Here is a 26,422-nt window from a genome sequence, read left to right on the forward strand (position 1 = left end):
TTAACCCTGCAAAGAATCCGGAAGCAGAAGCCCTGATAAAATCACAAGATAAAAAGCCTGTGTGTGGAGAAGCCCTGTATCTGTTAGTATTGAATGGCTTTATTAGCTTAAGGAAGGCTAAGAATGGGTAATGTGTTTCAAATCAGATATACAGACTAAAAGATCTACGCATTTAAAAGAAGTAGTTAATTAAAATGACTATGCAGATTACTTGATCAAATACCTACTCATTGCTTCCAGAATGCTCTGCTGAGCAAGTAGGTGTAATTAATTGTATCGTAGGCAGATCAGACACTGAGCATGCTTCAGTACATGTTCTTACTGTTTTAATGTGATGAGTACGGAACGAAAGATACTTCATATTCCTAGATGCCACCCTCAGTTTTTTTAGGAATCGATCTCGGATTTTCCAGGACTAGTAAAATGTTCAAATTCCTAAATGACATTGTTATATTTCTTTAAGGGGATAAATTGACCAGGATTTTTCCAAAGAGAATCACAGTGCAATCCTATACATGTCTGCTGAAAAGTCCTACTAAGTTCAGTGGTGCTTACTGCTAGGTAAGTAGATATAGGATTGCAACCTTAATACAGCAGCCTTAATATAGCATGATTGTGAACAGAGTGGTGATGGGCATAGAGTAATAGTCTCTAAGGGTGCAATCCTATGGCCGTTAGTCAGCGGCTAGATGGCCATAGGATACGTTGATTTCCAGGAACTGACCTCAGAGCCCGCACTCCAAGGTCAGTTCCCAGACAACTGCCCCGCTGCCCGCTGCCTCGTAGGCAGCACAGAACAGCCCCATGCTCCATGCTCGTAAGAGCACTGCGGAGCAGCGCAAAAGCAGTGTTCCTGGGGGCAGGCTGGGGTGGGGAGGGTGGAAATGCCAGTGTGACGCATCCTATGTGTTGTCTGGCCGCTGCCGCCCCCGCTCCAACTTCCTGTGGATAGACAGCCAAAATTGGCTGTCTGGCCGTGAATGCAGGGCAGGAGAAGCGTGGAGGAGACAATCCCCTCCGTGCTTCTCCTGCCCTGCATTGGATAGGCGGTCGCCTCCGAGTTCAGAGGTGGCCACATATCCCTGTAGGGTTGCGCCCTAAGGCAGCCTTCCCTGACTGGTTCCCTCCAGATGTGTTGAACTACAAGTCACTTCACCTCCAGCCAGTATGACCAATGGCTTGACCTAATAACTACCTTAGAGGCTGCTCTAAGGTAAAACTATTTTGTGGTTCAGAACTTTACAGGTTAAAACTAGCATTTTGCGTGGTGCTCAGAAGACTGGGGGAAACCAATGTATACCATAGAGCACAGTTACACTGTGCTCCAAGGGAGCCCCAACCTATGCTAGAGCTGAGCTGTGCTTTCCGCACCAGCTGCATCCTCTGAACAGGCTTCAAGGGCAGCCTTTCGTAGAGCGGCTTATGTTTGTTTATTCAGAAATGTGAATTTCTTGTCTGCCTCATCTCAAGGGCTTAACATGGGGGTCAGTAGTTTAAAAGAATCACACATACAAACAAAATACTGTTTGTTTATGAGCCTTTGAAGTTATGAAAGCATAAATAGTTTTCTGGGTCTGCACCTATAAAAAATTGTTGGAATCCCCCCTCCCCACAAAACAGAATTGTTGGAAAGCCCTCTTGGCCATCACTTTACAATAATAACAACAAGATCATGTCCACAAATGCCAGTAGAGTAGCTCTGTCAGACTGTTGCAGAAAAATTGCTAGGCTTCTGTGGTATCAAAACTAACAAATGTATGGTCCATGAATGTTCTCAATCTACAGGCATACTTTGTCCATAGGTTGCCAGCTATAATTAAAGCTCAAGCCACAAAAGATTTGCTAACTTTTAAGGTGCCATATGGGTCTCTATCATATGACCATACCTGTGTCTGTCTGGGAGAGAAGATCAGAGATGCATACATTTTTCTGGTGACGCATTTTCACAGGTGTTCAGGGTGCATTTTTGGGAGACACATGTCACATTAAAAATGGGTTTAGGAGAGTGCAGAAAGGGGGTCAATGTATGTTGAGGAGTTTGGACAGGTGCTATGTTGTGCTGAAAGATTGTACATACATCTGTATTTTGTAGGAATGTAGGTATGGGGAGTGGGATTCCGTATCTGCTATACTTAATGGGGAAGTTTGTACATAGTCATTATCTCCCATATTTTGTCAAGCTAGTGCTGCTTGGAAATTTGGGCAGGCTTCCAGTTCTGTGCTATACATAGCTGAGTAGCAATATATATATTTAAGAAGGTCCCATAGGACACTGGGATCATGTTTATCAAAGTGATGAAGTAACACAATCCTTAGTGGTTTCGTATGATACGGAGTGATGATATTAGGAATGTTCAGCGAAACATACCTCACACATTGATGGGAAGAGTAGGGTCACGCCGACCACATCACCCCTTGCTGCCGATGTGTGAATTTGGTGAGCATGAGAAAGGGCCCTACACACATACTGATGAACATGTGTAGAGCTTCATGTAAGGTAGGACCCTGAACCAATCACGATCTCTCCCCACCTTGTATGGAGGAGGTTTATACTCATCCATCAGTATGCATGCAGGGTCTCCTCTCATATTCAGCAAATGTGTGGCCAGTATGTGTGGTGGCAAAGAATTGGGGCTAGCCCTCACAACCCTTCACACATTCTTTCAACGCATGAGGTGGTTTGTCTGAATGCCACTATTCTTGACAGCAGTCGACAACTAGACTCCAGAACCTCTGCGCTATGGGTCATTCCCACCAAAGATTGCAGCATGTGCCTCTTTGTCCACAACCCTTCTCCTTCCAGCAAAATTGACTGTAATTATAGCATGTTAAATGAAGCTTTGCAGGGCTTAGAAACCACCAGCAAAGAAATCTTTGAACCATTTTTGACCTGAAAATACTGTTAAACAGAAGGACAGATGCAGGAAGCATCTCTGTCTCAATCTTCTCTCTGTTGCCCCGATTGCAAAACCTCTCATCCCTGCATTTGGAGCTTCCTTCCTTCCTTCCTTCCTTCCTTCCTTCCTTCCTTCCGAGGACCCTGGATACTAAGTGGTCTCACTTCATCTACACAATAACCCTATGAGGTAAGTTAGACTGGGAGATTGTGACTTGGCCTGAGGCCGCCCATGAAGCTGCACAGCTTAACAGGTTCTTGTGTCTCATCCACACCCTAACTCACCCTTCTGTTCACTGCACCTGGTGTTTTCATAGCAGTTGAGCCATCTATTTCTTTATTATGTTTGCTCCAGTGGTAATGGGTGGGGCTTTCTTTAGGAAGGGAGACTAACAGAGTGACATTTTCTTGCCACTGACATGTGGGGTTGGAAGAACTAATTAGCTAATGATAGTAATTTGATCTAGAAATGTGACTGTCGAGTGGGCTGGGAGTGTGTGCGTATGTGACTGTCTAAACTGCAGCACCAAACACCTCCCGCCCACGCACATTTTACTGGCAGAAAAAACATCTGCAACCTCGAAAAGGGAAATTCCAGATGCAGCACTTGTGACATAGGGAGAGGGAGGGGGTCCCCTTTCTCATCCAGGCATCCCCTGCTCTGGGTTTAATAGTTACAGATCCTGCGCCCCCAGATAGAGAGAATTCAAATCAGCTGCATTAGAGGAATCCCTTCCAGGATGGGAGGAAATGACAAGTGTGGCTTCCATATAAAATATTCAAGCTGAACACTTTCCATTATAAGATGACTTGTCACCAGCCTTATGGAAGCAATCTGCAGCTTCTTGAGACTGCTAGGATTACATAAGTAGGGCTCAAAAAGATCTTTAACTACAAGCCAGTCAGTTCAGTGGATTATACAGACAAGGTGAGAAGAGCTAAATATCAAACAACCTCTACACATCTGTGGCAGGAGCATAGGAAGCGCCAGCTTTGTCTATAAACCCTAGAGAGGGGCCAGTGCTGATGTCTTTGGGGACTGGGAACAACGGCAAAATTGTGCCTCCTCGCTCTGCTTGAATTCCCTTGCCCACCCCCCTACCCCCATCCTTAAATGTTGCTTTGGCCATTTTGACTTAACAGGTATTATATATTAACCATGATTTACTCATAATCTTGTGTTTGAAACTGGACCTGAGACTTGTTTATTTGGTTAAACATGTCATCCTACCTGAGGCCCCTGCCTCACAATGGCTCATAGTTATAATAATCAAATACTTACCATGGCAAGAAAATGATCATGACAAGAAAAAATGCTATGGAATAGGCTGCAAAAAAAAGTACCTATGTGGCTGTCCACCTTTTCTTTATAATCTATTTATTCTGTGTCCTGCATACTCTGCAGGGCATGCTTTTGTCCTCCTCTGTGTTGGAGAATCAGAAGGTGGGAGGAGGGATAGGACTGTCACATTGCCTGGAAATATAAGTATTACCTGGAGTCCTAGGCCCTCCACTATGTGTTTAAGCAATGCATCACCTGGCTGAGATTCTAAGATTAAATCTAAAAAGACCCCTCTAGCCCAATGTTATGTGCATTTACTCAGGAGCAAGCCCCACTGCATCCAGTAGGACTCCCTCCTAGGTAAGTGTGCCTAGGTTTTCAGCACTATAAGAACACGTTCCTGATGGAGGCTAGTGGCTGAGAATGCAAGCCTATACATGTCTACTCAGAAAGTAAGTCCATTGTTTTTCATGGGCCTTTCTCCCAGATAAGTGTATATAGTATACCAGCCTGAGTGTTGCAAAATTTGCACCCACTTCCTTTTGCCCTCTAGCACTCACTTCCTTTTGCCCTTTTGACAAATTCACAGAGGGCAAGTGTGTCAGTGGCCACTAACCATAATAATTAAATGGGATCCCCATGTCCAGGTGCTGTATGGAGGGACTGGAGATGCCGGGGATAGAAACTGGGACCTTCTGCATGGAAACCATGTGCTCTACCACTGAGCGTACCTCCATACTGCTCCTGGACATGGGGATCCCATTTAGTTATTATGGTTAGTGGCACACTTGCCCTCTGTGAATTTGTCAAACCCTTTAAAAAGATATTTACGTTGCTGGCCATGAACAGATTTATTAGTAGTAATTTCCATAAACAACAATAAAGAGACTTTAGGGTGGTCTTTCAGTACTTTCCCAGGCCACAAAATGGACGCTCAGCAGTAGACCACATGGTTTTCATGCAGAAAGTCCCAGTTTCTACCCCTGGCATCTGTAGTTAAAAGGTCCAGGTAACAGGTGATGGGAAAACTCTGGAGAGCTGTTACAGGTCAGACAATATTGGATTAGATGGACCAATTATCTGATCTAGTATAAGGCAGCTTCATACATGTTCGTAGTTTAACTCTGTATACAACATGCTTGAGACAAACCACAGAGGGAGGACCTCACCTTCAAGCTCTGCTTTACGCTCCCAGATGCAACTAGCTGGCCACTGTTCAAAAAAGAATGCTGGACTAGATTGATCTTGATCTAACCCAGCCAAACAATGGTTAAGTTATTATGCTTGCTAGAACTGGCCAGTCCAGGGCAGTTACCTAATAACACATTCTGGGAAATACACATATTTTCTTGTTACATATGTATCCTAGGATGCTCAGAATTATGAGCACAGCATTCCCAGACAGTTCTGCCCCAGCTCAGACTTGGAATGGAAGTAAGGCTGCAATCCTATACATGCTTACCTGAGAGGAAGTACTATTCAGATCAGTGGCATTTATTTTTGAGTAGCAGGGCCAGCCCAAGACAAAGGACAAAATGGCACCACTCCCACAACCACTTCATGTACGGAAGCTGTCCAGACCGGCAATTGAATCTTACTTCACCACTGGCCGCCTCTACCACACTCGAGGGCAGCAGAGCAGCTTAGGGGCTGCAGGGCAGGCTATGTGGTACACATACAGCTCCGTCCTCCGACACTTTGCCACTCTGCCCCCCAGGATCTGACACCCGAGGCAGCCACCTCATGTTGCCTAGTGGCAGTGGAGGTCCTGTTACGTAGATATGTATAGGATTGCACAGTAAATTGGGCAACTTTAGACTATGCTCTCGTCCATAAATGGCACAGTTGTGGAAAGAGGGGTTTTCAATTACTCCTGTGATATGGGTCCAGCAAGCCTGAGGGAGCTGCTTCTCCTCTAGGGACCCTTTTCTGTCAAAAAGAACCATGGGGAAGGCTCTTCTCCAAATATTTGCCAGAGAAATTCTATGCTCTGGTGTGTGTAGCAGGAGTGCTCTCCCCAGTGAGGTCCATTAGACCTTACTTCTTCTTGCTGTAGAAAGCACGGTACTTCATTTCTGTGTAGACTAACATTTGGGATTTGATTAATTTCAAAAAATGTGTTAGCGATGTTGCGTTAAGGCAGGATGGGCAACTTGTAATGCTCCAGATGTTGTTAAACTACAACTCCCATCAGCCCTGGCCAGCATACCCCATGGTGAGGGATGATGGGAGTTGCAGTCCAATGTAATCTGATGGGCCACAAGTTACCCACCCCGGTGTTAAGGTATTATCATCACTGCTTGGGGAGGGGGGATATTTTTTATGCATTTGTGATTTTATTCCTTTTTGTAGGCTGCCTAGAGTTGCCATTTTATTGTGAAAAAGGCAAGGTGAAAATGAGAGGGAAAAATAGGGTGGGGGAGGGGGATGCTAGCTTCATCTCTGAATCTGTCCTTCTACTTGACTGGTATAGTTTGCCGTAGTTTGAGTTTCGGTAAATTTTGGAAACAATAGAAAGTTTGCATTTTATATAATGAAAGATAATGTGGTGAGTTGGTTTGTTTGCATGTGTATTTTCTTTCTTTTGTAGCTGTAGGTTGCACGTATGGGGGGACAAGTTTTATTTTTATTTATTTTCTATACTGCTCCATCACCACCACCAAAAGTGATTCATGGGCAGTGTACATAAAATGATAAAAACAGTATAATATAAGAGTAAGATTAGAGTCATAGAAACCATAAAACCAGCAAACAAACACAACCAATCAATCTAAAATCAACTTAGATTGAATAAAATTTACAATTTTGACATTTAAAAATTCTCCTCAAAATTGCTGGGTGAACAGGAGCATTTTAATTTGGCACAAAAAAAATACAGAGTTGGCACGAAATATATCTCTATTGGGTGCCACCCCACAGAAGGCCCTCTCCTTTGTAGATGCATAGTGCTCTTCTCCCATTGATGGTACAAGCCACCAGTGCCAGCTCCAGGTTTTTGAGGGCCCTTTGCAAGGCACCTTCAATGGGCTCCTCCCTCAATGAGTCTATCTTCTCACTGCCATTCTCACCAGCTGCTATTGCTCCTTATCCTCCTTCTCATCATCACTATCACTTGCTTGAGAGGCAGAGAGCCAGTGAGCAAGTAGACAGTGGCATCTACTCCTCCTCCTCCTCGCCACCACCATTGTCTGTGCCAGAGCAAGACAGAGCAAGAGGCAGGTGAACAAACAGGTTGCAATGGTGAAGAGGAAGAGCAACTCCAGGAGGTTCTTGTCAGTGGGCCCCTACTGTGGTGCGGGCCCTCGGCAGGTGCCTGACCATGCTTACCCTGGATGTCAGCCCTGCATGGAACATGTTATTGTTGAAACCTTCTCTCATCCTAATGGGATGAGGTAAGTGGGTTAAATATTCTGCAAATAGCACATAAATCAATCAATGAGAACGTACATTCTCAGTTACAGCTTGGCGTGCACATGAACCACACCCACCTACATGAATGGATTGATTCATGTGCACCTCATTTATACAAAGACACACAAGTGCACTGAGTCATCAGTGCATGCATCACCACCCACACATTCCTACACAGAAGAGCAGTTGTAGATGCTGATACCCCCGTGCAAAACACACAGTTTTATTAACAGATTAAATAGAGAGGCAAGCTGAGCACATGTAAAAGAGAAACCTAAGAATGCACATAGAATTCATATGAAATCCTAGATAGCCATATACACAACACACACACACTTGGGAAATATGGCACTGCTAATCTTTTTCATATGCACCTGCATAAATACAATATTGGCATATATTGTAATGTTGCCACTCATAGAACTCTCACCTCTAGGCACTTCTCATTTGAATATACTCATTTATATTTAAATAAATTGTAAATGTAAAAGTTTGCATGCAGCATTAACAATGGGCTATAAACAAACAAAATGCAGCAGCCAAGATGCAACAAATTCTTCTTTGTCATTTTACCACTACCTAATGGGAACTCTAACAGAGATACATACATCAGTGCAGAAACAGTAAAGACAGACGTGCAGTTTAGGGTCATCTTCACCAACCTGTTGCTCACCTGCCCTTGTGCATATGTTTTTCTACCTCTATAACAGCAGGCAGATGCTGGTAATCAAGCAGCCCTGCCCTGACTCTGGGCTTCCATTTCTGCCAAGAAGGAAAACCCCGTTGAGGAAATAAACAAATAATAGTGATGGGTGTAACTGTTGCCTAAGCCAAGGAGTGAGCAGGGGCATGTGGAATGCATTTGTTTAGCTGTTTGTGGGCCAGATTTTCACAAGCACCCAATTCTAGGCTTCCAAAGAATCCCCATCAGTTCCTATGTTGTACCCAAAATACAAATGGCTAAAACTCTTGGAAGAAAAAGGAGCCAAGCTTTTTGGACAGCCAATCTATGTGCATAATGCACAAGGCCCACAAACCCACAGTGACATACACATGAAGTGTGCCATTGATTATTATGCAAGACTGAGATCTGCATGTGCAAATCTAGAGAAAATCAGTGATTTTTTTTTTGCAACCATCAAGATGTAAACGTATGGAAGAAAATGTTATGTGTAAAGTTACAGTCTGTAGTTGTAATAAACCACAAGTTTAACTACTTTGCTGCAAGCATGCTTTAAAAAATAAAAAGCCTCTAATAGCTGCAACCTAGACTCACAAGGGAATCATACTGTAAGTGGAGCAGCCATGGGCATAAGAGTGATGCACATTTTTTAAAGGACTGCTGGATATGCTGGCAGTCTTGTTTTGTAGCAGAGTAGCTCATAACCAACCATCATTAATCCATCACTGTGGATTAATTGAAAGTGGGTGGATTTAAACAACAACAAATACCCTGTTTGAAACAAAGTCCCAAATGTGTTCCCTGAATCAATTTTAAGAGCCTGAGAAATTTCAGTACACTGGAAGGAAGGAGTTTGAACAAGAAAATAGTGGGAAGGAAGGTTTTTATGATGTGCTGTTTAAATTGTGTTATTCTAAACAAGAAAGGCTGTCGTCTAACTCACAAAAACATAGAATAATTGTGGCATGTTAGATATTGGTAATATACAAGTGGGGCCTGCAACAAAATGTGTGGTGTGCTCCTGTTTAGTGTTCCGGCTAGCCAGCCACACCTTCTTTCAGGACACTCCATTCTGTTTCCCTTCCCCACAACATAGTCATCATAATCTAGAACCTGAGTTTGTTATGATCATAATTAATGGTTAAGACGCTGAACTGCAGACTGGAAGGTCAGCAGGTCAGCAGTTCGAGACCCGAGTGCTGCGTGACGGAGTGAGCTCCCATCTTCAGTCCCAGCTTCTGCCAACGTAGCAGTTCGAAAGCAAGAAACTGCAAGTAGATAAATAGGTACTGCCTCGGCGGGAAAGGTAACAGCGTTCCGTGCACCTCGGTGTTCAGTCATGCCGGCCACATGACCACGGATGCGTCTTCGGACAGCGCTGGCTCTTCGGCTTAGAAACGGGGATGAGCACCGCACCCTAGAGTCGGACACGACTGGTTGGGGACACCTTTGCCTTTACCTTTTTTACCTTGCTTGGAATGGCCGTAGAGCAGTTTAATTATAAAGGTGCCTATATGAGTGCTGCTGAGGTTTCGTAGGCTGTACAGATCTATATACCTAAGGTAGGGAGTTTTCAAACTGTTCTGGGGAGCCCTGGGGTTCTTTGGATGCTTATTATTATATCGGCCTTAGATATATAGATCTATGCAAGGCCTCTCTCAATGAGCAGATTGTAATGGTGGACAAGGTTCCCTAGAAGGCATATTGCCCCCCACTACTGATTTCCCCTCTACAATCTGCAGCTTCATGGAAATGTGAGGTATGCTCTAAGGCACACTCTCAGTTCGTGTGGATGGACTGTGAGGCCCATGTGTCCCATCTAGACTTAGAACATATGCCAAACAAGGGTTTGTGGGAAAGGTTCCCTGAAGATACAAGTCTGAAAACCTCTAACCTAAAGGAACTGTGATGGATGCCTTCTAAAAAAAAAAAAAAAGGCTTCTCCAGGAATTGTATATGTAACTTGTTTTCTCCGCACCCATGCCCGCCTCCTGCTTCTTCTTGTTCTTGCATTCTCTGTGAAAACAAAATAGAAATAAACGGTTAAAATATGTTAGCGTGGATATGGGGGGGGGATTACAGGAAAGACGAAGGGGAGCAGCAATTCTGCACAGCCTGCCCTTGAGGGGTTTGCAGTGCTAATTTCAGCTCAAGTCCCACCCCCTCCGCCCCTCGTTGGATGGCCAGTTCTCTTCTAAGGAAGCAGCTAATGTCTTTTCGCAAGCTGTCTCTGCCCCCCTGACGGTGTGCATGTTTAATGTATACAATGAAAGAAAGAAGAAGTCGAAAGAGAGCTGCCTTTTGCTGATGTCAGGAGTAGGGCTGGCTCAGAAGAGGGTGTGATTGAGTTTGGCTAAGCTTCAGACAGCCCTCTATCTTCTGTTTCTAACTTCCAGTGTGCTGAGAGAGACGGGCTGCAAAGCAAGGTACAGAACCCCTCCCTGCTTTCTTCTTCCTTCTAGCGAGGCTTTGTTGCCAGAGATGTGTGCGTACGCGCAGGGTGAAGGAATCCGGCAGGATTTGAGGACTAGGGGTGGGGGAAGCAGAAGTTGGGGAGCTGCGATGTGTAGTCAGTTTTAGGGCCAACGTGACTGGGAACTGTCAGCTTCCTTGGCAGTGGATGGATTGGAGCAGATTTCATGTCACAGAACCACGGTTGCTTCACTGTCTGTGATCAAAGCAGTTGGGGCGGAGGAGATGGAAGTATGTCCAAATGGTGTGGGATCCGAATTGGCGCTCCGCTCCCCCTTTCAGTCCGATTGTGTGTGTGTGTGTGTTGTGTGTGTGTGTGTGTTTGTTTTGCTAGAGAGAGAGATGCAATCTGGGAAGGGGCAAAAATAGGTTTCTTTAAAATATGTATAACTCCAAGGCGCGTCCTGGGGAGGAGGCTGACGGGCTTCTTTCTTTTTTTAGCAGCAAGGACGGGGGGGAGAAAAGGAGAACTTTGTGTTCTTTCAGGGGTGGGGGAGAAAAAAATGGATAGTGAAACTTCAGTGTTTCTGGTGATTCACCTCTCTGCCTTGCAGAAATGTGGCACGTTGTTGCACCAAGAAACAATGCAAGCTGCAAAGTTTCTTTTGTGTTTAAACCTCCCACCCCCCAGCAATCTAAGAGGAAGGAAGCCCATTTTAAGTCCGGCGTGCTGGGGAGAGTGTGTTTAGTGCCACTTTAAACTTGAATGTTGTGCTGTCGCTATCAGTTACCTCCTTCGTTGAAGGCTCTCTGGCTTTATGTGACCCTGGGGAAGGCTTGCCTGGCCTCATTTCCTGTGAATAAGAGGGCGTTGATTCTTCTGATTTGCCATGGATAACATGGTATTGCATGCCTCACTTTAGTGGCATGAGCATGTAAAATGATCCCCTGTTGTAAGCCTGCATGTGCCTCCGCTCTTTCCACGTAGCTTTATCTCTGCAATGCAGGAGACAGTTGCCCCCTATTAACGGCGAGATGCCGTCTAGATGTTTTGGCAGCTCCCCTGAAAAAGAATTGGCACGTTTGTATCGAGCACTTGATGAATATCTTGAGCCAGTCTTCTGGTGAAGCCCCTTCCTTCAGGTACTGCTGCCTACTATATGGCTGAAGGATGCAAAGAGCCTTCTTTTTCTGGCAGTAGGATTTATTGCAAAGTCAACAACACTACAAGATTTCGGGCATAGTAGGATCATTCCTAGGTCGCTTCTATCCAGAGATCCCTTTAAGATTAAGGCTTAAACGGAGATGTCAGAAATACTGACTCTCATGGACCCTCATGTATGCCCTGTTATTCCCCTGAGCTTAGTTCCTCGGTTTGGACTGCTGCATACATCTTTGCCTAGTGGGTGAAGCGTTGATAATCCTAATTATCCCTCCTGACTTTGAGATCTCTGTTGAAAAAGGCACCATGTATAAACATCCCAGAATCTGTTGTATATTAAAGCAGTCTGTGGAAGGCAATTCCACAATGAATGGATTGCTCTGAAGGGACACTGACAGCCCGGTTTCGTTCTTCTGTCTATGATTTAGTGGGACTCAGTCTATGGACAGAATAGCCTCTTATAGTTGGAAGATGGGGATTATTAGGCAACTGAATTTGAGGGCAAGACATGTTGACAACGGGTGCTTCCAGAGAAGGCTTTTCTTGTGCAACCATCTTGCCTCATTCACTGAATTTATGGGAGTTCCATAAAATCCAGTTTTGACAGTTAGAGCTAGGAGCCCTCGGTCTGGAAGCACCCAGTGTAGCAAAGCAACCAAACAGGCTAATAAACTGTAGACTTAGGCCTGCAGATAAAGTGTAGTCATAAGCATTTGTGGGACAGTTATCAAAGTTCAGTTGAGCTTTCATGTTGGGAGGCATGGAAGAGACCAAGGTTAAGATTTGCACAACACTTTGAAGATAAAGTTGCTCAGATTCGTCATGAATTGGACACCACGATTAATACAGTTCCATTGGTAGAGGCGTTCAGAGCACCATCTGGTCCAGTTTAATTGGATGAGTTTCAGTTATTGAGGCCTGAGGATGCGGACAGGGTGCTTGGCCAAGTCCGATCAACCACTTGTGTGCTTGACCCTTGCCCTTCATGGCTTATGTAATCAAACAAGGAGGGGATGTCCAGCTGGGTCCAGGAGGTTGTAAATTCCTCCTTGAGAAAGGGAGTGGGGCCGTCCGCTTTAAAAGAAGCAGTAATCAGACCACTCATGAAAAAGCCTAACCTGGACCCCGAGGATGTTAACAATTATAGTCCAGTGGCCAACATCCCCTTCCTAGGCAAGGTGCTTGAGCGGGTGGTTGGAGGACAGCTCCAGGCACTGTTGAATGAAACGGATTATCTAGATCCATTTCAATCGGGCACCTACACTGTATTCTTTCCAGTGCCAGGTGAACACCTTTTTATTTTCCCAGGCATATTAGCATTTTAACTTTCTAGACTTTTAGCTTTGCTGTTTTAAATCTGTATTTTAAATCCCTGCTAAGTTTTATTCTGGTTTTATTCTGGTTGTATTGTTATACTGTGGTTTTAATGTTTTATATATTTTATATTGTTTTTTTGTGAACTCTTCATTTTTAATTTTTGTGAACTGCCCAGAGAGCTTTGGCTATTGGGCGGTATGGAAATAAATAAATAAATACCTATTCTGCCATGAGTCTCACAAGTGGCCTAGGGCAATCCAACTTTCTCTTAGCATAAACTATGTGTGCTGAAGGCCCTTGGTTTAATTCCTGGCACCTCCAGATAGGTTTAGGACACTCTAGCCTGAATTCCTGGAGTATCATGTCAACAACACTGGACTAGCTAGGCCAATAGTCTGACTCAGTATAAGGCGGCTTCCTATGTTTGTAGCACAAGTGAGAATAAAATTGTAAAGTGGTCTGGACACTGGAAAGTGCCTAAAAACGATAAATAAAAATTTAATATCCACTCAGTGCTGCAAACACCTTGGACAAATCTGGCCCTTTTTTGTGTGTAAACCAGTTCAACAGTACTTGAACCCTTCTGTATCAAAGGAGGTCTCCTGAGACTCTGAGTTAACACTGTTCTGCCCCAGTGATCAAATTGAATTTGAGGCCTACCAAATTAGCGGTGTTATAATCACTGTCCTGAGGCTATTGAAAAGAAAAAAGGCATGTAAAAATCCTGCTTTTGGGCCACATTCCTCACCAGTTTTCATCCCAACAGCTTTAAAAGAAGACTAGTGATTTCTGGTCAGGCTTCATTATTTTACAGCTTGGAGTTTTGTGATTTTGGAGAAACTTTCCAAGTGTTTCCTGATAGCTGAGAAGTCTTGAAAGCCCGATTACAGTGAGCCATAAAGGCTATGAAACCAGTCAGCACACACTAACTGTGATGATGTTGCACATGTGTAAATAATGTAATGAGTTTTAAGTATATATTCTGATCTTGCAGAGACATGTCTTGGATGTTTGGTTGAGCAGATCTAGTAAAAAAGCAAAAACAAAAATAGAAGTAGCACCTCAGTGTAGAAGTTACTTTGTAAATGTTAATGCTGAGCCTTATGATTTTTTGTACAGACGTGGCTTTCTAGGGAAAACAGTTTTGGAGAACTGCACTTTTTAGACTCAGGATTCATTTCAGAAAAAAAGTTTAATTTCCCCAAGGATTTTACATTATATATATATAGAGGAGGGGGGGGGCTGTGGGTGGGTGGAGTGCGAGGGAGATGGGCAAGTGATGACTCAAAGTGACATTTATCCTCTTGTTTCACTGTTTGTGCTGCTTAAAAATTCCTCTCTTGTGCTAGCCAAGTACTTGATTTTCCAGCTATTAACACATCAGGGTTATGCCAAGAATAATATCTAGTTTGGTATAGAATGTTACTGCTGTGTTGCTCTGAGAATATGGAGCACTCAAAGTGAGTAAGGCAATATATTTTATTGAACTAATAAAAAGGTAAAGGTGTCCCCAGCCAGTCGTGTCCGACTCTAGGGTGCGGTGCTCATCCCCGTTTCTAAGCCGAGGAGCCAGCGCTGTCCGAAGACGCTTCCGTGGTCATGTGGAACACCGAGGTGCACGGAACGCTGTTACCTTTCCTGCCGAGGCAGCACCTATTTATCTACTTGCAATTTCTTGCTTTCGAACTGCTAGATTGGCAGAAATTGAACTAATAGTGGGTGGTTAATCAGGCAATCTTAAGCATGTCCACTGAGAAGTAAGACCTACTGAGTTCAGTGGGACTTCCTTCCAGGTAAATGTGCATAGGATTGCAGCCTTACAAGTTGGCTCTTCACTCCGTAGTATTAAGCTTGTTACATTTGCGATTCCTCAAACCATTTCCAAGGTTTAGGGAAACTATCTTCTTTCTACAAATGGAAAAGGCTGGGGGATCAGTTTGCTTCAGCTAATTAAGGAAATCGGAATTAAGAAAGAATCTAAAGAAAGGTGTGAATACATTAGTTGCTTCCACACTAGTCCTTTTCTCTGGAGCATTCAGATGATGTCATGGTCAGCTCTTTGCATCCTAGCGTTTTCTGTGTTGTTCTCTTGTGTTTTCCCCCCCAAAACCTGATTTGTAGCAATTGGGGTGGGGTGGGGCTAAAATGCAGTTGCAGCACCAACCTGTCTAGTGTGGACAGGCAAGGTGCTCTTGAGGCTTTTGAGAGCTCCTTTGTTTTTAATTACATGTTATTTATTTTTAAATTGTCTGTATACCTCATTCGTTGCCAAAGGCAATCCCAGGGCAGTGTACATAAAATTGTTTAACAGGAGCATGAAAACCATAAAATCAGCAAATAACAAGTTGAACTAAAATGTATTTATTTACAGAATGTATAAACTGCTCTATATCTAAAAAAGTTTCCCGAGCTATGAACAGTGAAGAAAAAAGAAACAAAAAGCAAAATAATAAAAAATATTGGAAATCAATGCAGATTGCATTTTTAGATTTCTAGTTTTTCCTCCACATTCCTGGACAAACAGAATGCCTGGGCAATATTCTAATTTGTTGCCGAAAAGAATATAGTGCTGGTGTCAATCCCATTTCTGTTGGGAGGGTATTCCAAAATCGGGGTGCTACCACAGAGAAAGCCCTCTCTTTCGTAAATATATACTGCATTTTCTCCAAACATGGAGAAAGCCCTCCTCTGAAGATCTCAGTGCTTCCTGTTTGCAGGTTTAGCCTCTTTTTATTGCTTCCTGATGGCTTGGGTGAGTGGATATGTGACAAATAAACTCTTTATTGTTCCAGTGTCAGTTTCTTTTCCCCCAGGACAGTGGAAGACTTTAATGACTGATTTTGTTTTATTATTTATTTTCTTTTTAAAATAGCTATTTATACGTATTTCACTATAAAAACTGAACAGAAAAAAATGAGATCATTAAATCAGAAATCAGTAAATCACACCCCTCCCCCATATACACATAAAAAAAATGTAGAATAGGGCAATTAATAGACTATTCATCACTAATCCCCCCACCTGCCCTTGTCCGGAAGCAGTAAAAGTGGCAGAATCTACAAGGAGGAAATGGTGAATTAATGTTGCTGGGAACCTTTGCTGAATGGGACTTACGTGTGAGTAAGCATTGAGCGCTATATTTATTGCTTGTGCAGATGTATTGTTTTAGTTCCGCTTCCAGCTAATTATGGAAAAGCAATGCCTCAGCAGGGCTAAATTTAATGTAGAAGAAACAACTGCATCATCTGCTTGAGCCCTCACCTAGTCTCACTCCCTGCCCAAAAGTGAGGCTAAAACCCAGGAGATGTGACTCACAACCTGACCAGAACTGAGTGGATGCTCAAAAACATCAGGTGCCACACGTTCTAAGTTACCCCTCACTGCACCAGACTGTATTTCTTTCCCCAAAGTGGACTGAAGCATCTAGATTTCCTATACCCTGATTCTCTTCTCTGTGATTCAGATAAATCTCCTTGATTTGTTTACAGTGAAGCAAGTAATATTTCATTTTGATTAAGAGAGCTTTGGCTATGGGGCGGTATAGAAATATAATGAATGCATGAATGAATGAATGAATGAATGAATGAATTACACAACTATCTCTTCCAGGAAAATCAGTATAAACCACTGTTGAAGGCAGTGAGCTGGCTGCTATGCACAACTGCCTTCCAAAACTAGACAAGATGCCAGGAGATCTGTTATCAGATGTCCTGCGGTGCATTGTTGGTTTATTTAGATCAGTTAGGAAGGGGAGGGGAAGCACTGTTGGAGTTTGGTGTTTAAATACATAGTTCACATGATTTTGAAATTGCCTTCCTGAAGTTATTTGCTCTGTAGGGGAAAACATAGACACTATACAGATACCTGTATGTTTTCTCCCTGCCCCCTCCCCACCAAATAAATGTTTCATGGGAGCAATTTAGATTGGGAAAACAGGATGGGTGAAAGGATTAAAAACTCCCTCCTTCCAGCATTGTTCCTATGATCTCATGGGGGGGGGGGCACTGTGGCTGCTTGAACTAAAAACAAACAGAACCATCCATGGGTGATCCAGTCACAGGTCTCTCAGTGACTTAGTCTAGTTTGGCCCCACAGCATCTGTATATTTTCTTTTGTCCGAGGACCTAGCTACAGCACACACAAATCTGCACATGCCAAAGTACACATTTACTAAGAGATCAGGGCCCTGCTCTTGGGCAAATATCACAGGACTTTATAACCTTCCGATGGAGTTATTTTTAATTCAGGAAAATAAAAGAACTTCCTGTACAGAAATTAAGTAGGAAAAACAAATCGGTCACTAATCTGCAAGAGACTATTATCTCAAAGCAAATGGGGGATACAGCAAAGCCTGCAAATATTTTGTATGTCCTTGATCTTGCCACATCTCCATGGAATCTGCTGTTTCCAGTGTGCTGCTGGGAATTTCCAGTGCATCGGCATCAAAGCAGGTGGGGACAGAATGGGTAGCAACGCTGTGAAAAAGAGGAATTTACTAACTGGGCAAACTATGACGAAGGGTGTTGTTGTTTTTGTTTTAAAGGGCCAAAAATATTGGCTTAGTTTATAGATGGTCCTTGTGTAATATCTTATGAATTTTAGCATGTATGCATTCATTTTTAAAATGCTGTATGAATGCTTGGAGATGTATGCCTGCTCTTCCAGAGTCCATTCCTAACCGGCATGCCTTTCCTTGCCAAGGCAGTGCTATAAAATCCCATCCCCGAGGTCTACCCATAATGCAGCTTTCCCCAATCTGGTGCCTAAATAGTAATGTTGGCTGGGGATGATGGGAGGTGTAGTCCACCACATCAGGAGGGCACCAGGTTGGGGAAGGCTGACATAGCCTGTTGTAGCCAAAACAATATTCCATGTCCTTTGACAGCTTGACTCATAGACCCTGATAAAATTGGAAATATGCATGATTTATTCTAATTGCAGAAAGTGGGTGTCCTTGTTGCAGAATCAACCCTAGGTATGGTTAGGACAAGAGAGAGGTAGTTGTAGCAGGTAGCAGCAGTTGTCAACAGAAACTGTTTTCTCAGTGTGTGAGCAAATGTCTGTTCCCCCTTTTAAACTGCGCAAAGTCCACACAGGGACCTGTGAAGGAAGCAGGTATATTTGCTTTAGGATTACAACTGATCCTTGAGGCATGCTTACACCCCGGGTAATGGACGCTGTAATCAGTGAGGTTTCTCATGGAAGGCATTGTTGCTTGACTGCTGCTTGTCACCTGTCAGCCCAGGAACATTATTAACTTACATAGACACAGCCTGTTATATTTAATATTGGCATTTCCCAACGTGAGGCACATAGATGTCTGAGGGGGTGTGTGGGCGAGCAAAAGCGAGCAGTTGTGGGAGGAGGCAGAGGGGAAATTGCGGCTGCCTGACCTTCTTGCAGAACCACAAAACTCAATGAAAATATATAAGTGGAACAAGGAGGAACAACTGGAGAAATGCAAGGCAGAACCGGAGCACATCTTAGATAGGTGGGTAGAACACACTGGAGGGTGTGAATGTAGTGTTTCCTTCCCAGTTTTAATAGGGGAAGGATAATTAGTTCGTGGTTTTGGGAACTCTTGCCTTAAAATAATCCTACCCAGATTTCTCTTTAATTTCATTTCCTCTCAGGCGTTCTAGGGCAGAACAGCAGTTTACTGCTTTCCGGCTCCTGTATAGTTCATAGCGGTCACACCAAATGAATAACAAAGTGGCACATCGCACTTCCCAGCCATCCACCCCCACCCCACTTGACTATTGTAGCCGTGCTGTTCTAACTAAATAATAGTAAACTTGGGCAGTCAAGTGTCTCTCAGTTTGGAAGTGAAACAGAGCCACTCAAAAATAAGGTAGTGGTTTCTTCATACTTGGGGAACTCCCTAGGTATACAGAAGTGTATAAGTTTGTAAATAAAAATAATACCTTTAATTTTTAATAACCTACAATGGTCTGAGAAGGACTTGTGAGCTTCCAGGCTATATGGAATGTTAAGGTGTCAGATGAGGGAAGGAAAAGGAAACTGGATGTGGTAGAGGAAAGAAGTGGGAATTGTCCTGGTCATGCCCTTAACAGTTTATAGGAAGTATCCTGGAAGAGGGAATTGGGGTTAGGGGGTGGAGAATGTGTGCCATGAGGTTAAAAAAACCCTCCCATCCCTGCACTATATGCCAGTGTTTCAGAAGGAAGGACAGGAAAAAGGACTCTCCATAGCCACCCTTCTCCCTAACACCCCTGTCCCATCCCCAATCTCTGCCACTGCGCTATTGCAGAAACTGGCATGGCTCTGTATTGTTTTCTTGGCTGCAAATAGCAGCACAGGGCTATTCTGTCTACAGGATATGGAGAAAGGGGCAATGCAGGCTGTGGGAGAGGGAGGGGAGGTGGTTGAGCAGAGCAGGGGAGGGCAAAATTAGCTTGGAGACTGAGGATTTTTTCCCCTAGGGAGTTGAAGATGGCAGTTTGAAAGAGAGATTGCTGATCATGCCGTGTACACTCCTCCAACTCTTACCTGTGGTAAGCAGGTTGTTGGATTGCTTCAAAAATCTGTTTGATCAGAAATGACTGAGGGACAAGAGAAACATGTCTGTATATTATGGGAAGCAGTGCCTCTCTCAAGCCACCTTCAAACTATGGACTGTCTCCAGCTTTTATTTGTGTGGCTGTGCTAACAGAGCAACTTAGGGGTCAGACAAAGAGGAGATAACAAAATGGGGTATGTGGGGATTCTCTGATGCAAATATGAAAACATCAGCAAGATTTTAGCCCACTTTTAACTTGCTGAAGTTTCAAGACCAGAGAAGTAAGCAGTTGGCTGTCAATGCAGGACCTGGTTCAGGTGTGACATAGAAAATTGTACCAACATCCGCCTGGTGACACTGCTGCAAACCCTTGGGCCTGCAGTGTGAGGTGAAAATGGCAAAATCCCTTTAATGGATGGCTTGTGCTATTACATCAGGACATGGATTGCTATGGGAATGCCGGATGGTAGCCTGACAATGGTAAGGCCCTGAAAAGAGATCCTGGCAGTTTTTCTCATCTTTTTACATGCTTGGATTACTGATTATAGGGCCTGCTATGTGCTGTGTGAGACTGAAGGCAAATGAAAGGATCCTGTGTGGTATGAAGACTGAAATAAAATCTAGGAAACTTTTCATTGCCTCTGATATGACATAACTGATTCCATTACAGAAATGTACCATACCACATCTTGCCTCTCACCTGCCTGTCACTGACAGGATGGGAGAGGGGCACTGAACACATTAATTTTGTATGTATTACTGGACAGGTAATTGTAAAAAAGCAAACATTGCAAATTTCCCAACCCCATGTGATTTTCATTGAGCATAGGTATCAACTATATGCATTTACTCTTGGGATTTTTGCCCTGCCCTGTCTCAGAAAGTTCAGGGCAGCTAACAACATGTTAGGATAAGTACATAATCTTAAATATAAAACACTTCCCTAAAAACCTGCTACTAAAAGAACTCCTTGATCATCTTCAGTTGCAACATGAAAGCAGCCCCTAAGAATTTCACACTGTGGAGCCTTATTATTCAAAATGGCAGCTAGGATGGTACTGCTAAGAAACTGTCCTCTGCGGGCTACTGCAATAGACAGAGGGAAAGTGTGGGATCTAAGATGCTGGTTTTAAAATTATAAAGCCCTAAACATTGTGAACTATTCTTGAAAAGCTGTAGGAAGTCACTGAAGATGTTAAAAGACTGTAGTCATGTACTCTTGGTGAACCCTTTTGACTGGCCATGTGTATTTACAGTTTTGGTTCCACAAGCTGAATGAAGATCCTGCGTGAGGACCATTGCTGTGCCAGTGCAGATAGGAATACTACAATCCTGTGCAAGCAAATATGCAGTATAGCTGAAATAATGTGTAAATAGTGCATAAATGAACCATGGGCTCATAGGCCAGTTATTTTGCTTTGAGAACAAAGATGAGTGCTTATTATGGCTTCATCTGTGCTAGCTATTTTAATCGTTTCTCAGTGGCAATTTATGGCTCCTTAATGCATGTGTCCTGTTCTTTTCCCCTGGAATCGTCTAGGAAATAGTACAGGTACATGCTTGTGCAATATAGTCATGCATCATCACATTGTTTTGATAGGCCATTTGAGGAAACTGTTAAAAATGTGTGTGGGCAGAAGATGTACTGCAAATTGGATGTAGTAACTGTTCTCTGGGAGCTGAGATGATCATTTATTTTATTTATTAAGTATATTTCTTGCCAACCTTTCTCTAAAAACATAGACCTGAAGTGGGTTTAAAAAATCAATTAAAATGCCAGTAAAACATAAAAATGATCTCAATTTAAGGCTGAAAGCAACACATTTAACATCGCATCGCCATTTCAAATGGCTACTGAAAAAGGACATGTTCTTCGCTATTCTTTGGAAAGTCATTGAGGATTGAGTGATGCAAGCATCTTGAGGGAGAAAGTCCTGCATTGTGGCATTAAGCTTCAGCTTGCTGAAGCCATTAACCTAATCGCTGAAGATTTTGGCACGGGGATCTGAGCTTCCCTAGATCAGCCTTCCCCAGCCTGGTGCCATCTAGATGTTTTAGATTTCAGTGCCCATCAGCCCCAGCTAGCTTGTCATTGGTCAGGAGTCCTGGGAGATGTAGTCTAAAACATCTGGAGGGCACCAGGTTGGGGAAGGCTGCCCTAGATGATTTAAGAGTCTGCAGATGTTTGTCTGGGATTAAACATATTTCCATAACTAGGCAGGGTTGAAATAATTTATGGCTTCAAGAGTGAGTATCATCAGCTTAAATTGAGCCCAGAAACAAACTAATAAGCCATGAAGATCTTGTAGTACTGGGAGTAATAATTTTGTACTCTTCTTTCCACTGGTTTTGTTATTCACTTGCTTTTTGTACAGTTATGCTTTTCTTATATTGCATGCACAGTACCACAACTGTTATCTGTTTCAAAAGAAAGTCTGCCTCTGAGTGTGACAGATGAACAAATCCTGGTGACATATCCTCTGGGACAGCTCCTGTAATTCTGCTTGTGGAAACACAGGGGCAGGGGCAGGGGCTGTGGGAAAGGTATGCAGTGGAAACAACAAACAATAAGATGCAAGTATGAGATAAATTTTGTGAGATAGAGCTGCCTCTGATGATTGAACTGCAGGCAACTGGATTTTGCCCCAACCGGTGGCTTGTTGTACCTTCGGTTTCTTTAGGCCCATCAGAAAGAAAGAAATGCGGCAGCTGCATAAACCACAGATGAAAATATATAATAATTTCAGAATTATTAGGCATGCCTCTGTCTCCAGTTTAATTTTATGTTCATGGAATCATCGAAGGCAGAAAAACACGAGGCTCCTCGCATGAGCAAAGCTGGGGAGGAATTCAACGAGTACTCTAGGTGGTTGTTTTGGAAGGAAATTGGTGGGGAAGGAGAGAGGAAAAAGTCAGGGAGGAAACTGACACCTCAAATGGTGCAGGTGGGGGAAGCCCAGGAACAGTCTCTCAGGTGGAGGATCCCTGCATCTGAACAATAATTACTCCTCCTTCCACCAGTTTGACTGCAAGCTGGTGCTTGTAATTGCTGTTTGATGGAGGCTGGCTATAAGAGAGAAATTGCCACAACTTACTCTTGAGCAGGCTTTCCCAGTGTGGCACCCTCCACATGTTTTGAGCTACAATTCCCATCCCAGGCAGTAAGGCAGTCGGGGTGATGGGAGTTGTAGTCCAAAGACTGCTTTAGTGGGTGCAAGTGTTGTTACAGAGTTTAGTTACCTTCCTTCCCACCAGTTTCACACAACAGGTGAAAGGCTGATGTTTACTACTAGGGTCCACACGGAAGGCTCCTACATGCCTGGAACTTCCGTTTTGCTGCTGATGAGAAGGATTTTCTCTTCCCAATGACAGCTTGATGTGAATGTATAAGAGATTTAACCATTCATGATGAAAGATGGAAGGGCTGATGCTAAAGGGGAGCCAGGAAGGGCCAAATAACAGGCAAGGAATCTCTGAATCAGTTATTGAATCCAGTGGATCCATGGCTGAGGCTGCAGCTTTTCAAAATACAAGGGGTGGGGCTTACTGAGAAAGATGGGGTGCAGGATGGGGGTAATGGGAGGGAGTACCTGGCTAGGAGAGCTCTGGGAGTCCTGCTTGTCATTTAACAAACCCTGGACTGGGCATAATAGAACAGTTTGCTGGCCTAGGAGCTCCAGAAAGGGAGAACACCATTTTAATATTCTGCATAGGAAGCCCAGGGGACTTGTACCATGGGCTGGCTAAATTTCTCCTTAACTGTGATGCACAGAAGAATGCTACGGAGAGTTAAAACTCTTCTTTACTTCCAAATAAATAATTACTAAATAAGGGAAAATGGTTAAAGGCAGCAGCCCTCCAGAGGCTTAAAGGGAACCTAGGCAAAAAAAAATTGCCTTATAAATCTTTCGCAAACAGAGGCCTCAGCTCTGCGCAAATAAGCACTCTCCCCCTTTCCTGCTGCTGGGTGTTTATGGGACTGGGATCGAGGGAAGGCAAGGCAGTTGGCTCAGGGTTTAGTTATGCTGCCAAAGCCTACTGGTCTCCCATGCAGCAGCCTAGGAAGATGGGAGTGTGCACTGAGCCCAAATACACTTTGCTGGAGTAACCCATCATCAGGAACAGAAACTAGGGATTTTAGCTTCCTCTCATCTAACCACTTTGTTGCCTTTTGGGTATGCTTCCAACTTCACATGGCACATATATAAAATGTCTTTTAAATGTGTTTTGATCACATCAGCCTATTTAGCTGCCTCTCCATGTATTGTAGGGGTGGGCAACCACAGGCCCCCCAGGGGTCCCAATCTAGCCCTCTGGGTTCCCCAAAAGGCCATGCTCCTTTCCCCTGGCTTCATCCCCTTTCCCCCAACCACCACTCATTTGGTAGTTTCCCAGCATTTGTGCAGTTTTTCCCCCATTCTAAAAGGCTGAAATGCCCCTCCTAAGGCTTAGTTCGGCCCCAAGAGCTTTGAGCTAAAATATGCTGGTATTTTTGGAGTTTTGCCCCTGCTCCCTTTGCCTTTGGCCATGCCCCCTTTTGACTTCAGACCCATTCACCACTGGATCACGGCCCCTGAGAGCTTCTCCTAAATGAAATTTGGGCCTTGGTCTGAAAGAGGTTCTGCACCCCGATCTGTGCATGTGGAAATTGAGCAAATGATGTGTTCATATGCCCATTTTATATTTCAGGTCTTTAGGTTACCTATTTGTGGTCCCTTTTCTGTTTTGAGTGAATTTGTTTCCATTTGTGGCCACCGTCCCTTAAGAAAAGCAAAGGATTTATTATTTATATAGCCCATCATTGCACATGGTACTTTAGAGAGTAGGGAGGACGGGTCCCAGCCCAAAGGAGCTTACCATTTAAATTTTGATGGGAGTGGGGAGAAACAACAGAGGTGGTGGAGGTAGGCAAGGGTAGAATATGCAATTGTTTCAGTTATATGTGCTTCGACTGAGTTGCAGTAGGGTATGGGAACTAGGGGTTTGTGCCAAAGGCTTCATGGAAAAGTGTGTTTTGAGGAAGGATTTAAGAGAGGTGGCATCACCCAGGTATTCTGGGAGCTCCAAGCATACAGGGCAGCAAGGAAAAAAGGATAGAGTATTACTTGTTGTATTATGCATTGTTCCTATGAAGACATTCATCTGAGTGCTTTCTTCATGCTTTAAAAAAGAACTGGTGGTCTAGCCTCTTTTTAAGGCCTTGGGTCAGCTGGTTTCAGAAGGAAGTTTTATGCGTGAACCAAACAGAAATTTAAAGATGGCTTTCAAAAGATATTCTAGCTAGCATGTGGCCCAATATGACCTAGAAGGTAGTGTCACCATAAAATCTCTCATCTACTACGTACATATGTATTGTTCTTGAATCTGGGTGGAAAATCCCTTTTTATGAGGTCTGGAGACTGAAAAGTATGGCTTATGGCTCGCTATTACTACTCTCGCTAGACTTTTACTTTCAAACACACTGCGCTGTATCCAACACTGCTCACATGCCAGTGGGGCCACCTGGCTAGCACTTCCTAAATCAACCAGAAACAAGCTGAAACACTAGTTTCCTGAATGAGGCAGGCCAGCAGAGCTCACAAAAGGGATCTCCACTGACCCGTCCCATTTTGGAAATGAGTATTTCAGCTCATTTCTGGGGTTGCTTTAGGAAGCACTAGCTTCCTGTTGTGCCGTCGGTCGGTTCCACATGTGCAACAGAATGAGCGGAGGCACACAGGCAACACTGAATACTGCTGATACCTTCCTACCCCACCCACCTTACAGACAGACTGGTGCAAACTTCCTCTTTTTCTTTCTTTGTATTTTTTTTTTCTGCCAAGAAGGCTGTGTTGGTGACACATAGCCTACTGTCTCTTGGCAGGTCTGCAGTATGATAGCCTCCAGTTGCTGGTTTATGGACGCAGGACACATCCCATTCCCCCATCATTCTGCGATGATACCCATTGCACCTTGAGAAGACACTGCTGTGACTTTCTAGTTATGGAATCCCCGCAGAGCTTGAATTAAGAGCATCCAGGGATTTTCTCTCCTGCAGTCTGAGGTCCAAGGGGAGCTGGGGCACTGATCTCTTGCTCCTTCCCTTCCAACATCTGGTTTGTATTGTGCACTTCTGGCCCCTGAAGCCAAGGGCATCTGCCGCAAAGCTAAAATTAGATCAGGATGTTGATCTAGTTAGCTGGGTTTGGTAACTCGAAGCTCCTGGGCTGGCTCCACAGATGAGTCAATTCTCCTACCCAACCCTCCTGCTCAGACTTCTCTATGTATGTGATCGGATTCAGATCTCATGCAGCAATGCTTTCTTGAACCACTGTCTTTGGCCTGGTTTGTGCACCTATCCACTGTTAGCTGTGGCAGTCCTAGAGGAAAGCCTCCCTTCCTTCCCCCTATCCTACCTGCTGCAAGGTGCTCTGTTTCACTTTCACTGTTGGGAACAGCCCTTTTGGCATTTAGAACCATGCAGCAAATTGGCCTTCTTCTTTTCTCTCCTCATGCCTGGCTGACTATTGGTAGGGCCATGGTGTTTATGCAGGGCAGGATTTTTGTAACCTCATACAGTTGAGCTCAAGGGGTAGGAGGGGGAAACTTCACCTAGTCAATCATTCCGATATGGCACAGTGCTGAGGCAACACGTGCTTAGAGCAGGAGCAGGCAGAAAGTAGATCTCCAGATGTTTTAAACTTCAGTTCCCAGCATTATTGACTATTGACCATGCTAGCAGAGGCTTCTGTGAGTTAATA

At 43.9% G+C, this 26,422-nt stretch overlaps 1 protein-coding gene across 3 annotated transcripts in view; it reads left to right on the forward strand.

The window, feature by feature from the left end:
• Positions 1-10,521: 10,521 nt before the first annotated feature.
• Positions 10,522-26,422, forward strand: part of DGKA (diacylglycerol kinase alpha) — a 59,992-nt gene continuing 44,091 nt past the window's right edge. The window contains exon 1 of one of the 3 annotated variants that reach the window (XM_084837358.1): positions 10,522-10,697. The gene's annotated coding sequence lies outside the window, so the exon portion shown is untranslated. The remainder of the gene's footprint in view (positions 10,698-26,422) is intronic. The other 2 variants (XM_084837360.1, XM_084837359.1) reach the window with 2 other exon arrangements.

Source organism: Heloderma suspectum, chromosome 2 (assembly GCF_057233095.1).
Source record: "Heloderma suspectum isolate Gila_16-S chromosome 2, 16-S_ref, whole genome shotgun sequence".
Classification (NCBI taxonomy): Eukaryota; Metazoa; Chordata; class Lepidosauria; order Squamata; family Helodermatidae; genus Heloderma; species Heloderma suspectum.